This window comes from Artemia sp. Qi Xiang Cuo, chromosome 10 (genome assembly GCF_049724085.1).
Source record: "Artemia sp. Qi Xiang Cuo chromosome 10, ASM4972408v1, whole genome shotgun sequence".
Lineage (NCBI taxonomy): Eukaryota > Metazoa > Arthropoda > Branchiopoda > Anostraca > Artemiidae > Artemia > Artemia sp. Qi Xiang Cuo.
This window is the reverse complement of record NC_142803.1, coordinates 48,818,171-48,830,432: the sequence shown is the minus strand read 5'-3', so window position 1 is coordinate 48,830,432 and position 12,262 is coordinate 48,818,171. Positions and strand designations below refer to the sequence as shown.

Below are 12,262 nucleotides of genomic sequence, written 5' to 3'. Positions count from 1 at the left end.
ATTATTTGAGAAGTTAAATTTCGTATTTTTTAGTTTTACGTGCCTTAAATCAGAAATTAAAATATTTAATTAGCTGTTTAGGGTTTTCAGACCTAGCCTTTTTAGATTTTCGTGGATGTTTTACTCCTAGCATTTATTATTTGAAAAGTTAGCTTTAGTGTTTTGTGGCTTTATGTGCCTTAAATCCTGAGTAAGAATATTTAATCAGCTGTTTGGGGATTTTCAGACCTAGGTTTTTTAGATTTCCGTGGATGTTTGACTCCTGGGGTTCATTATTTGAGAAGTTAGCTTTAGTATTTTGTGGCTTTACGTGTCTTAAATCATGAATAAGAATAGTTAATTACCTGTTTAAGGTTTTCAGACCTAGGTTTTTTAGATTTTCGTTGGTATTTGTTTCCTGGAATTTATTATTTGAGAAGTTAACTTTAGTATTTCATGGTTTGACTTGCCTGAAATCAGGAATTAGAATAGTTAATTATCTGTTTGGGTTTTTAGACCTAGTTTTTTAGATTTTCATGGGTGTTAGGTTCCTGGGCTTTATTATTTGAGAAGTTAACTTTAGTATATCGTGATTTGACGTGCCTAAAATCATGAATTAGAATAGTTAATTAGCTGTTTGGGTTTTCAGACATAGTTTTTTAGATTTTCATGGGTGTTAGGTTCCTGGGATTTATTATTTGAGAAGTTAACTTTAGTATTTCATGGTTTGACGTGCCTGAATTCATGAATTAGAATATTTAATTGGCTGTTTGGGGATTTTCAGACCTAGGTTTTTTGGGTTTTCTTGGGTGTTTGGTTCCCGGGGTTTATTATTTGAGAAGTTAACTTTAGTATTTCGTATTTTTTCGTGCCTAAAATCATGAATTAGAATAGTTTATTAGATGTTTGGGTTTTCAGACCTAGTTTTTTAGATTTTCATGGGTGTTAGGTTCCTGGGATTTATTATTTGAGAAGTTAACTTTAGTATTTAATTGTTTGACTTGCCTGAAATCATGAATTAGAATATTTAATTGGCTGTTTGGGGATTTTCAGACCTAGGTTTTTTAGGTTTTCGTGGGTGTTTGTTTCCTGGAGTTTATTATTTGAGAAGTTAACTTTAGTATTTTGTGGTTTTACGTGCCTGAAATCATGAATTAGAATAGTTAATTAGTTGTTTGGGTTTTCAGACCTAGTTTTTTAGATTTTCGTGGGTGTTAGGTTCCTGGGATTTATTATTTGAGAAGTTAACTTTAGTATTTCATAGTTGGACTTGCCTGAAATCATGAATTAGAATATTTAATTGGCTGTTAGGGGATTTTCAGACCTAGGTTTTTTAGGTTTTCGTGTGTGTTTGACTCCTGGGGTTTATTATTTGAGAAGTTAACTTTAGTATTTTTAGGTTTTACGTGCCTGAAATCATGAATTAGAATAGTTAATTAGCAGTTTAGGGTTCTCAGACCTAAGTTTTTTAGATTTTTGTGGGTGTTTGTTTCCTGGAGTTTATTATTTGAGAAGTTAACTTTAGTATTTTATGGTTTGACGTGACTGAAATCATGAATTAGAATAGTTAATTAGCCGTTTGGGTTTTCAGACCTATTTTTTTATATTTTCGCGGGTGTTAGGCTCCTGGGGTTTATTATTTGAGAAGTTAATTTTAGTATTTCGTGGTTTGACTCGGCTGAAATCATGAATTAGAATATTTAATTGGTTGTTTGGGGATTTTCAGACCTAGGTTTTTTAGGTTTTTCGTGTATGTTTGACTCCTGGGGGTTTATTATTTGAGAAGTCAACTTTAGTATTTTGTGGTTTTACGTGCCTGAAATCATGAGTTAGAATAGTTAATTAGCTGTTTAGGGTTTTCAGACCTAGGTTTTTTAGATTTTCGTGGGTGTTTGTTTCCTGGTGTTTATTATTTGAGAAGTTAACTTTAGTATTTCGTGGTTTGACGTGCCTGAAATCATGAATTAGAATAGTTAATTAACTGTTCGGGTTTTCAGACCTACGTTTTTTATATTTTCGTGGGCGTATCTGATGAAATAATTTAGGTCGTATGATCAATTTAATTTATTTTTTAATGTAGTAGTTTTTCAGTAAGGACATTCGATATCCTAAAAGTGTTTAATTCAAACTTTTACCTTGACCATCGATGTTGTTAGCAGAATTTAAAAAGGATCATTTATGGAGTGCTGGCATATCTGATGAAATAATTTAGATCGTATGATCAATTTAATTTATTTTTTAATGCAGTAGTTTTTCAGTAAGGACACTCGATATCCTAAAAGTGTTTGATTCAAACTTTTACATATGACCATCGATGTTGTTAGCAGAATTTCAAAAGGATTGTTTATGAGTGCTAGCGTATCTTATGAAATAATTTAGGTCGTATGATAAATTTAATTTATTTTTTTTTAATACAGTAGTTTTTCATTAAGGGCACTTGCTATTCTAAAAGTGTTTTATTTAAACTTTTACATTGAGCATCGATGTTGTTGGCAGAATTTCAAAAGGATTATTTATGAGTGCTGGCGTATCTGATTAAATGATTTAGATATTATGAGCAAGTTAATTTATTTTTTAATGCTGTAGTTTTTCAGTAAGGACACTTGATAACCTAAACGGGTTTGATTCAAACTTTTACCTTGAGAATCAATATTGCTACCAAAATTTCAAAGGGTTGTTTGTTAGTGTTGGTGTATCTGATGAAATAATTTAAGCCATCTGATCAATTTAATTTTTTTTTTTAATTCAGTATTATATAATTAAGGACAATCGATAACCTAAAAGTGTTTGATTCAAACTTTTACCTTGAGAATCGATTTTGTTAGAAGAATTTCAAAAGGATCGTTTATGAGTGCCGGTGCAGTTGATGAAATAATCTAGGTCGTAGGATATTAGTGATAGTTTTTCTTTAAGTAAACTCGATGTTTCTCTATAACTCAATCCCAATGCTTTCCGGTTTTTTTCTTCTAAAATGATTTAACAACATTATTTTAGTTTTTTTTTTCTTGCCCAAAACTATTTTTTTTTTTATAATTAAACATTTTGAAATCAATTTTATAAGCTACATTGTACCCATTAAAAAACGAAATTTTCAATTTAAATAATTAGTTTCTTTATATTTTAAAAGAGCTTTAAGGAGTTTGAGAGATTTTTTTTGTTCGGCATAGATGAAAGGTCCAATACCTCAGTTAAACTACGAGATGACATTTTGATATTGTTTGATAATTTACTAAATTTTAAGTTTTTCCTTAGTTTCAAAATGTTTTTTGTCAGTCACCATCTTTAATCATTAACAAACAATACTGAAGAAAACCAATTTCCACTGTTTATAGACATTAAATTGTTAAGAAGGCTATTATTTCATTTTTAATTTTCATGTTTTTGATTTTATACTGATGAAGAATTTTGACACAACTTCAAATAGTTATTTTTTTGTTCGGCATAGATGAAAGGTCCAATACCTCAGTTAAACTAAGATGTTACATTTTGATATTGTTTGACAATTTACTAAATTTTAAGGTTTTCTTTAGTTTCAAAATGTTTTTGTCAGTCACCATCTTTAATGATTCACAAACAATACTGAAGAAAACCGATTTCCACTGTTTATCGAAATTAAGTTGTTAAGAAGGCTATTATTTCATTGAAATTCGCATTTACATTTTAATTTTCATGTTTTTGATTTAATTTTGATGAAGAATTTAAACACAACTTCAACTAGTTTTTTTTTTTGTTCGACATAGATGAAAGGTTCAATACCTCAGTTAAACTAAGAGGTTATATTTTGACATCGTTTGACAATTTACTAAATTTTAAGGTTTTCTTATGCAAGAGTCGGAACACACACACACAAACACACACAGACACACACACAAACATACACACATGTTACCAAATTCCACATTATTGCACGGAAATACCAAAATCATAGGTTACTTTAGCCTATGTACGCGCGCGTAAATGCGTATATGCGTATGTAAATGCGTATTTCAATGGACCTTTCATCTATGCCGAACAAAAAAAAATCTCTCAAACTCCTTAAAGCTCTTTTAAAAGATACAAAAACTACTTATTTAACTCAAAAATTTCGTTTTTAATGGGCACCAAGTAGTTGATCAAATTGATCTCAAAAGGGTTCATGATAAAAAAAATAGTTTGGGGCAAGAAAAAAAACTAAAATAATGTCGTGAAATCATTTTCAACACTCAGAGCAGGAGGGCATTGTGATTGAGTTATAGATAAACATCGAGTTTACTTAAAAAAAAAACTATAACTAGTATCATATGACCTAGATTATTTCATCAACTGCACCAGCACTCATAAACGGTTTTCTTAAAACTCTTCTAACAACTTCGATTCTCAAGATAAAAGGTTGAGTCGAAGACTTTTAGGATATCGAGTGTCCTTACTTAAAAAATAATGCATTAAAAAAAAAATTAAATTGATCATACCTAAATTATTTCATCAGATACGCCAGCACTCACAAACGATCCTTTTGAAATTCTGCTAGCAAGATCGATGCTCAAGGTAAAATTTTGAATAAAACGCTTTTAGGTTATCGAGTGTCCTTACTGAAAAACTACTACATTAAAAAAAAATTAAATTGATCATACAACCTAAATTATTTCATCAGATACGCCAGCACTCATAAACAATCCTTTTGAAATTATTCCAACAATATCGATTGTCAAGGTGAAAGTTTTAATCAAATGCTTTTAGGTTATCTATTTTCCTTACTTAAAAACTTCTGTATTAAAAAAAAAAAATTAAATTTATCATACAACTTAAATTATTTCATCAGATACATCAGCACTCATAAATGATCCTTTTGAAATTATGCTAAAAACACCGATGTTCAAGGTAAAAGTTTGAATAAAACACTTTTAGGATATCGAGTGTCCTTACTGAAAAACTACTGCATTAAAAAATAAATTAAATTGATCATACGATCTAAATTATTTCATCAGATATGCCAGCACTCCATAAATGATCCTTTTTAAATTCTGCTAACAGCATCGATGGTCAAGGTAAAAGTTTGAATTAAACCCTTTTAGGATATCGAATGTCCTTACTGAAAAACTACTGCATTAAAAAATAAATTAAATTGATCATACGACCTAAATTATTTCATCAGATACGCACACTAAAATATAAAAAACGTAGGTCTGAAAACCCAAACAGTTAATTAACTATTCTAATTCATGATTTCAGGCACGTCAAACCACGAAATACTAAAGTTAACTTCTCAAATAATAAACCCCAGGAAACAAACACCCACGAAAATCTAAAAAACCTAGGTCTGAAAACCCTAAACAGCTAATTAACTATTCTAACTCATGATTTCAGGCACGTAAAACCACAAAATACTAAAGTTGACTTCTCCAATAATAAACCGCCAGGAGTCAAACATACACGAAAAACCTAAAAAACCTAGGTCTGAAAATCCCCAAACAGCCAATTAAATATTCTAATTCATGATTTCAGCCGAGTCAAACTATGAAATACTAAAGTTAACTTCTCAAATAATAAACCCCAGGAACCTAACACCCACGAAAATCTAAAAAACTAGGTCTGAAAACCCAAACAGCTAATTAACTATTCTAATTCATGATTTCCGTCACGTCAAACCATGAAATACTAAAGTTAACTTCTCAAATAATAAACTCCAGGAAACAAACACCCACGAAAATCTAAAAAACTTAGGTCTGAGAACCCTAAACTGCTAATTAACTATTCCAATTCATGATTTCAGGCACGTAAAACCACAAAATACTAAAGTTAACTTCTCAAATAATAAACCCCAGGAGTCAAACACACACGAAAACCTAAAAAACCTAGGTCTGAAAATCCCCTAACAGCCAATTAAATATTCTACTTCATGATTTCAGGCAAGTCAAACTATGAAATACTAAAGTTAACTTCTCAAATAATAAATCCCAGGAACCTAACACCCACGAAAATCTAAAAAACTAGGTCTGAAAACCCAAACAGCTAATTAACTACTTTAATTTATGATTTCAGGCACGTAAAACCACAAAATACTAAAGTTAACTTCTCAAATAATAAACTCCAGGAAAAAAACACCCACGAAAACCTAAAAAACCTAGTTCTGAAAATCCCCTAACAGCCAATTAAATATTCTAATTCATGATTTCAGGCAAGTCAAACCATGAAATACTAAATTTAACTTCTCAAATAATAAATCTCAGGAACCTAACACCCATGAAAATCTAAAAAACTATGTCTGAAAACTCAAACAGCTAATTAACTATTCTAATTCATGATTTTAGGCATGTCAAACCACGAAATACTAAAGTTAACTTCTCAATTAATAAACCCCAGGAACCTAACACCCACGAAAATCTAAAAAACTAGGTCTGAAAACCCAAACAGCTAATTAACTATTCTAATTCATGATTTCAGGCACGTCCAACCATGAAATACTAAATTTAACTTCTCAAATAATAAACTCCAGGAAACAAACACCAACGAAAATCTAAAAAACCTAGGTCTGAAAACCCTAAACAGTCAATTAACTATTATAATTCATGATTTCTGGCATGTAAAAACACAAAATACGAAAGTTAACTTCTCAAATAATAAACCCCAGGAGTCAAACAACCACGAAAATCTACAAAACCTAGGTCTGAAAACCCTAAACAGCTAATTAACTATTCTAATTCATGATTTAAGGCACGTAAAACCACAAAATGCTAAAGTTAACTTCTCAAATAATAAACTCCAGGAGTCAAACCCACAGGAAAATCTAAAAAACCTAGCTCTGAAAATCCCCAAACAGTCAATTAAATATTCTAATTCATGATTTCAGGCAAGTCAAATTATGAAATACTAAAGTTAACTTCTCAAATAATGAATCCCAGGAACCTAACCCCCACGAAAATCTAAAAAAAAAACTAGGTCTGAAAACCAAAACAGCTAATTAACTATTCTAATTCATGATTTCAGGCACGTCAAATGACGAAATACTAAAGTTAACTTCTCAAATAATAAACCCCGGGACCCAAACACCCAAGAAAACCTAAAAAACCTAGGTCTGAAAATCCCCAAACAGCCAATTAAATATTCTAATTCATGATTACAGGCACATCAAACCATAAAATACTAAAGTTAACTTCTCAAATAATAAATCCCAGGAACCTAACACCCATGAAAATCTAAAAAACTCTGTCTGAAAACCCAAACAGCTAATTAACTATTCTATTTCATGATTTCAGGCACGTCAAATCACGAAATACTAAAGTTAACTTCTCAAATCATACACACCCCGAACCTAACACCCACGAAAATCTAAAAAAAATATGTCTAAAAACCCAAACACCTAATTAACTATTCTAATTCATGATTTCAGGCACGTCAAACCATGAAATACTAAAATTAACTTCTCAAATAATAAACTCCAGTAAACAAACACCAACGAAAATCTAAAAACATAGGTATGAAAACCCTAAACAGGTAATTAACTATTCTAATTCATGATATCAGGCACGTAAAACAACAAAATACTAAAGTTAACTTCTCAAATAATAAACCCCAGGAGTCAAACATCCACGAAAATCTAAAAAACCTAGGTCTGAAAACCCTAAACAGCTAATTAAATATTCTAATTTATGATTTCAGGCACGTAAAACCACAAAATACTAAATTTAACTTCTCAAATAATAAACCCCCAGATTCAAACACACACGAAAAAATAAAAAAACTATGTCTGAAAATCCACAAAGAGCAAATTAAATATTATAATTAATTATTTCAGGCACGTAAAAACAAAAATTACAAAATTTAACTTCTCAATTAATAAACCCCAGGAGTCAAACATCCACGAAAATCTAAAAATCCTAGGTCTGAAAACCCTAAACATCTAATTAAATATTCTAATTTATGATTTCAGGCACGTAAAACCACAAAATACTAAAGTTAACCTCTCAAATAATAAACCCCAGGAGTCAAACACACAAGAAAAACTACAAAACCTAGGTCTGAAAATCCCCAAACAGCAAATTAAATATACTAATTCATGATTTCAGGCACGTCAAATGCTAAATAATAAAGATAACTTCTCAAATAATAAATCCCCGGAAACTAATGCTCACAAAAATATAAAAAACTAGGTATGAAAACCCAAACAGCTAATTAACTATTCTAATTCATGATTTCAGGCACGTAAAACCACAAAATACTAAAGTTAACTTCTCAAATAATAAACCCCAGGAGTCAAACACACACGTAAATAAAAAAAAACCTAGGTCTGAAAATCCCCAAACAGCCAATTAAATATTCTAATTCATGATTTCAGGCAAGTTAAACTATGAAATACTAAAGTTAACTTCTCAAATAATAAATCCCAGGAACCTAACACCCACGAAAATCTAAAAAAATAGGTCTGAAAACCCAAACAGTTAATTAACTATTCTAATTCATGATTTCAGGCACGTCAAATCACGAAATACTAAAGTTAACTTCTCAAATAATAAACCCCGGGAACCAAACACCCACGAAATTCTAAAAAACGTAGGTCTGAAAACCCAACTTGGACTTGCAAATACCAACCCGGACTTGCAAACAAAAAGAATCAGACATGTAAACAGAGAAAGACAGGCACTTTAGACATTCCAAAATTAAACCCCCCTCCCTCCCCGCCCCACAGAAATGTGGGAACAAAGTGTCCCTGAGCCTTCCCCCTTTATGCACATTTCTGTTTATTTTTGATTCCGATTAATTTTAAAGTTCCAGCAAAACTTTTCCCCCTTCCTAACCTGTCACACAGACATGGAGTACCGACGGGCCTCTGAGCTTTGGCCATGAGACAGATCCCGTTTATTTTCGAGTCTGAGTATTTTTGGTTTTCCCTCTGAAATTGACTCCCCCTCCCCTGTCCTAGGAAATGTGGGAACGAAGGGACTCAGAGTCTTTCGCCTGATGTAGATCTAATTTATTTTAGATTCTGAGTATTTGTGGTTTTCCCTCCTAAATTGACAAATCCTACACTCCAATTTGCAAATCTCATTACTCTTTTTTAAATGTCAATCAAATAATTCTGATTATAGTGTCCAATTTTTTAATAACAAAAAAAAACCTGTCTGCTTTTCAAAATGTTCGTATTTTGGAACTGTCAGTTAACACAAAGAAGTGAATTGGGTAATCCTCTGGCAATAACAAAAGACTTAGCAGTGATTACATCTCATTTTCGATCCCATTGCTGGCGACAATTCAATCAGAGCAGAGTTGTGTAAATGAAATTACTTTTCGCAAATTGAGTTAGCTTAATGCAAATGAGATATCATTTTGATATCTCTAATAGTGTATGCGATACTGGGCTTTATTCAAATCACCTATCAAGTTATCAAAAAATATTTGAATATATTAAGTTATAGGCAATACTGGTTTAGAAAAACTAGAATAGTGACATAATTTCACTTTATCGACCCTCAAATTCCATTATGTGAGAGGATTAAGAATTATTTATTTAACAGAAATCCTCGCTTTTTGAATGATCATCAAGTAAAGAAAAAATCACATGGAATAAAACAGCAGAGTCCCTCAAACCCCTCCCCCCCTCCCCTGCCCTCAGAAATGGGGGAACGAAGGACCTCTGAGTCTTCCCCTTGAGGAAGAACCCAACATGGGAGGGAACATAAGCCCTTAGAATAACATGGGAGGGAACATAAGCCCTTAGAATAACATGGGAGGGAAAATAAACCCTTAGAATAAAATGGGAGGGAACATAAACCCTTAGAATAGCATGGGAGGGAACATAAGCCCTTAGAATAACATGGGAGGGAACATAGAATAGCATGGAAGGGAACATAAGCCCTTAGAATAACATGGGAGGGAACATAGAATAGCATGGGAGGGAACATAACCCCTTAAAATATAATGGGAGGGAACATTAGCCTTATAATAGAATATGAAGGAACATAAGCTCCTATAATAGCTTGGGAGGGAACATAAACCCTTAAAATATCATGGGAGGGAGCATAAGCCTCATAATACCATGGGACGGAACAAAAGGACCAAGAATAGCATCGGAGGGAACATAAGCCTTGAAATAGCATAGGAAGGAACATAAGCTCCTAGAATAGCTTGGGAGGGAACATAAGCCCCTAGATAAGCATGGGAGGGAACATAAGCCCTTAAAATAGCATGGGAGGGAACATAAGCCCTTGTAATAGCACAGGAAGGAACATAAGCCTTGTAATAGCATAGGAAGGAACATAAGCTCCTAGAATAGCATGGGAGGGAACATAAGCCCTTAAAATAGCATGGGAGGGAACATAATCCACTCAAATCCATAAGTACATGCTCTGGAAAGGTACCAAGGAACATAAGGCAAGCAAATAACACAGGAAGGAACACAAGGCAAGCAAATAACATGGAGATTGCTAGGGGCGCGATAGAATCCAGAAGGCGCATACTACTCACAATAACTTGCTAAACATCATTTTTCGGTACAGTGTCGTAAAATAAGAACTAGGAGCATTCAAAATTTAAAAGATGATCATCTCAAAATCGCTTTTTCCGAGTATGATAATTTTGCTTTAAAGGGAGAACCAGTGGCGGTTCTGACCACTCTTGCGCCCAGGGCAAAACCTCGATTGGCACCCTCCCCCTGTCTCTCACAGAATTTTCAAGCCAAAATTTAACAAAATAATTTTCAATTTATCAATTAGTTAATAATTTAGTATTCAATTACATTAATTATTTTAATTATTATTATTTAACTTTTTTTATTTTCATTTTTTAATCGATTAATAATTTACTAATTATTTTCATTTATTAAGTGCCCTCTGTACTTTATTTCAATAAAAAAAATACAACCCCAAAAATCAGAAAATGATTATAACCGTTGGATTATTTATTTGAAATTTTGCGCCCCTAAAATTTCTGCACCGGAGGCAAGTGTCCCCTCAGTCCTTCCCGTAAAACCGCCTTTTGGGAGAATGTGTATCTGTGTATGTAAAAGATTAATGGTCCATGTAAAAGATTAAATAGTCTGATTTCCTTATATCAAATTTGTGTACTCAATGGTGCTAGACCTAGATCTACTACTACAACTGACAACTCATCACAATCGAAAGCCACTTGAGGCCAAAACCACAGCTCACACCCCTCCTCCAGTCCAATCTGTTCTAAGGTTCACCATTAACTCAATTCCATGAGCTTGCAGCAGGGTTCCCACATTTCAATTTCAATTTTCCCTATTTTTATATCAATTTTCCCTAAAATGCCTTGTCTTTAAGTCTGATTTTTCCCTATTTTTCTCCCTAGAAAACAGAAATGTTTTGCCATAAATTTCTATACAACCTACACGAAAAACATAGCGCAGCATCAAAGTGTTATATTTTACTTCAGATAATAATTGACATAAAATCTTTTACACTACTGATTAAGTGCAAAAAAAGTTCAATTAAAAAAAAAGTTTAAAAATTTCAATCAAGTCTCATCTCCAGCACTTCATCGCACGTAGCGTTTGCTTTCGTCTTGAAGCCAGCGACAGCTTTTGGAATGCTGACAGTTGATGCAGTTTTACCTTTGTTTTTCAACCAGTAATTGACTAGAATAAGTGAGACTAATGTGACATTCTCGAACCTATTTTGGATGTCTGTTTTTATTCATTTCAGGAGACTAAACAAACGCTCAGCTGGCACATTACTAAAGGGTAACGAAAAGATCAGTGATATGCACTTCCGCAATTCCGGGTACTTGATTTCGCCACTGCAAGTCTTCAGACTAAACATCTTCATCCAGTACTGCTCAACTGACAGGTCTTCAGCTTGGGCATCTCCCAAATGAAGCTCAGCGACATCGGTCATTGCCTGAGATCTCCATTCTAAGTCCGTTTTTTGGATGCAACAGTTTGCTGTTAGAACAGGAAATCTTGCAAATAGTGGTTTTAGAGATTTTGGCTTCACAATTCTTGCATTCCTTGGTTCAACCAAAGCCAAAATGTCAAAACTTTCGTCTTCAAACGTGAAATGGTCTTGGATCTGCTTGATTAGGACTATATAGTAGTTTCGACAAGAGTGGTAAAAGAGATCAATATTATCACTTGGCTCTTGAACATCTACAAGTTCTTTTATTGAATCGGTTGCACCTATTCCCACATATGTCTGGTTTAAAGGTAGGTACTCACTTGAAAGGTAAGGATTCAGTTTGGTAAACAAATCAACACTGCGAATATAGTCCAATGCCATGAAGTTAGACGCAAAATCATTCACAAGTTTGCTGAAGCTTGCCTTTAGGGAGTAAAGAAGTGGAAGCCAGAATG

At 32.8% G+C, this 12,262-nt stretch overlaps 1 long non-coding RNA gene across 1 annotated transcript in view; it reads left to right on the top strand.

The window, feature by feature from the left end:
* The window catches only part of LOC148947844 (uncharacterized), an 83,375-nt gene extending 71,474 nt beyond the window's left edge, over positions 1-11,901 (top strand). Inside the window, exon 4 of the long non-coding RNA XR_016142314.1 lies at positions 11,616-11,901. This is a non-coding gene — a long non-coding RNA (uncharacterized LOC148947844). The remainder of the gene's footprint in view (positions 1-11,615) is intronic.
* Positions 11,902-12,262: the final 361 nt, after the last annotated feature.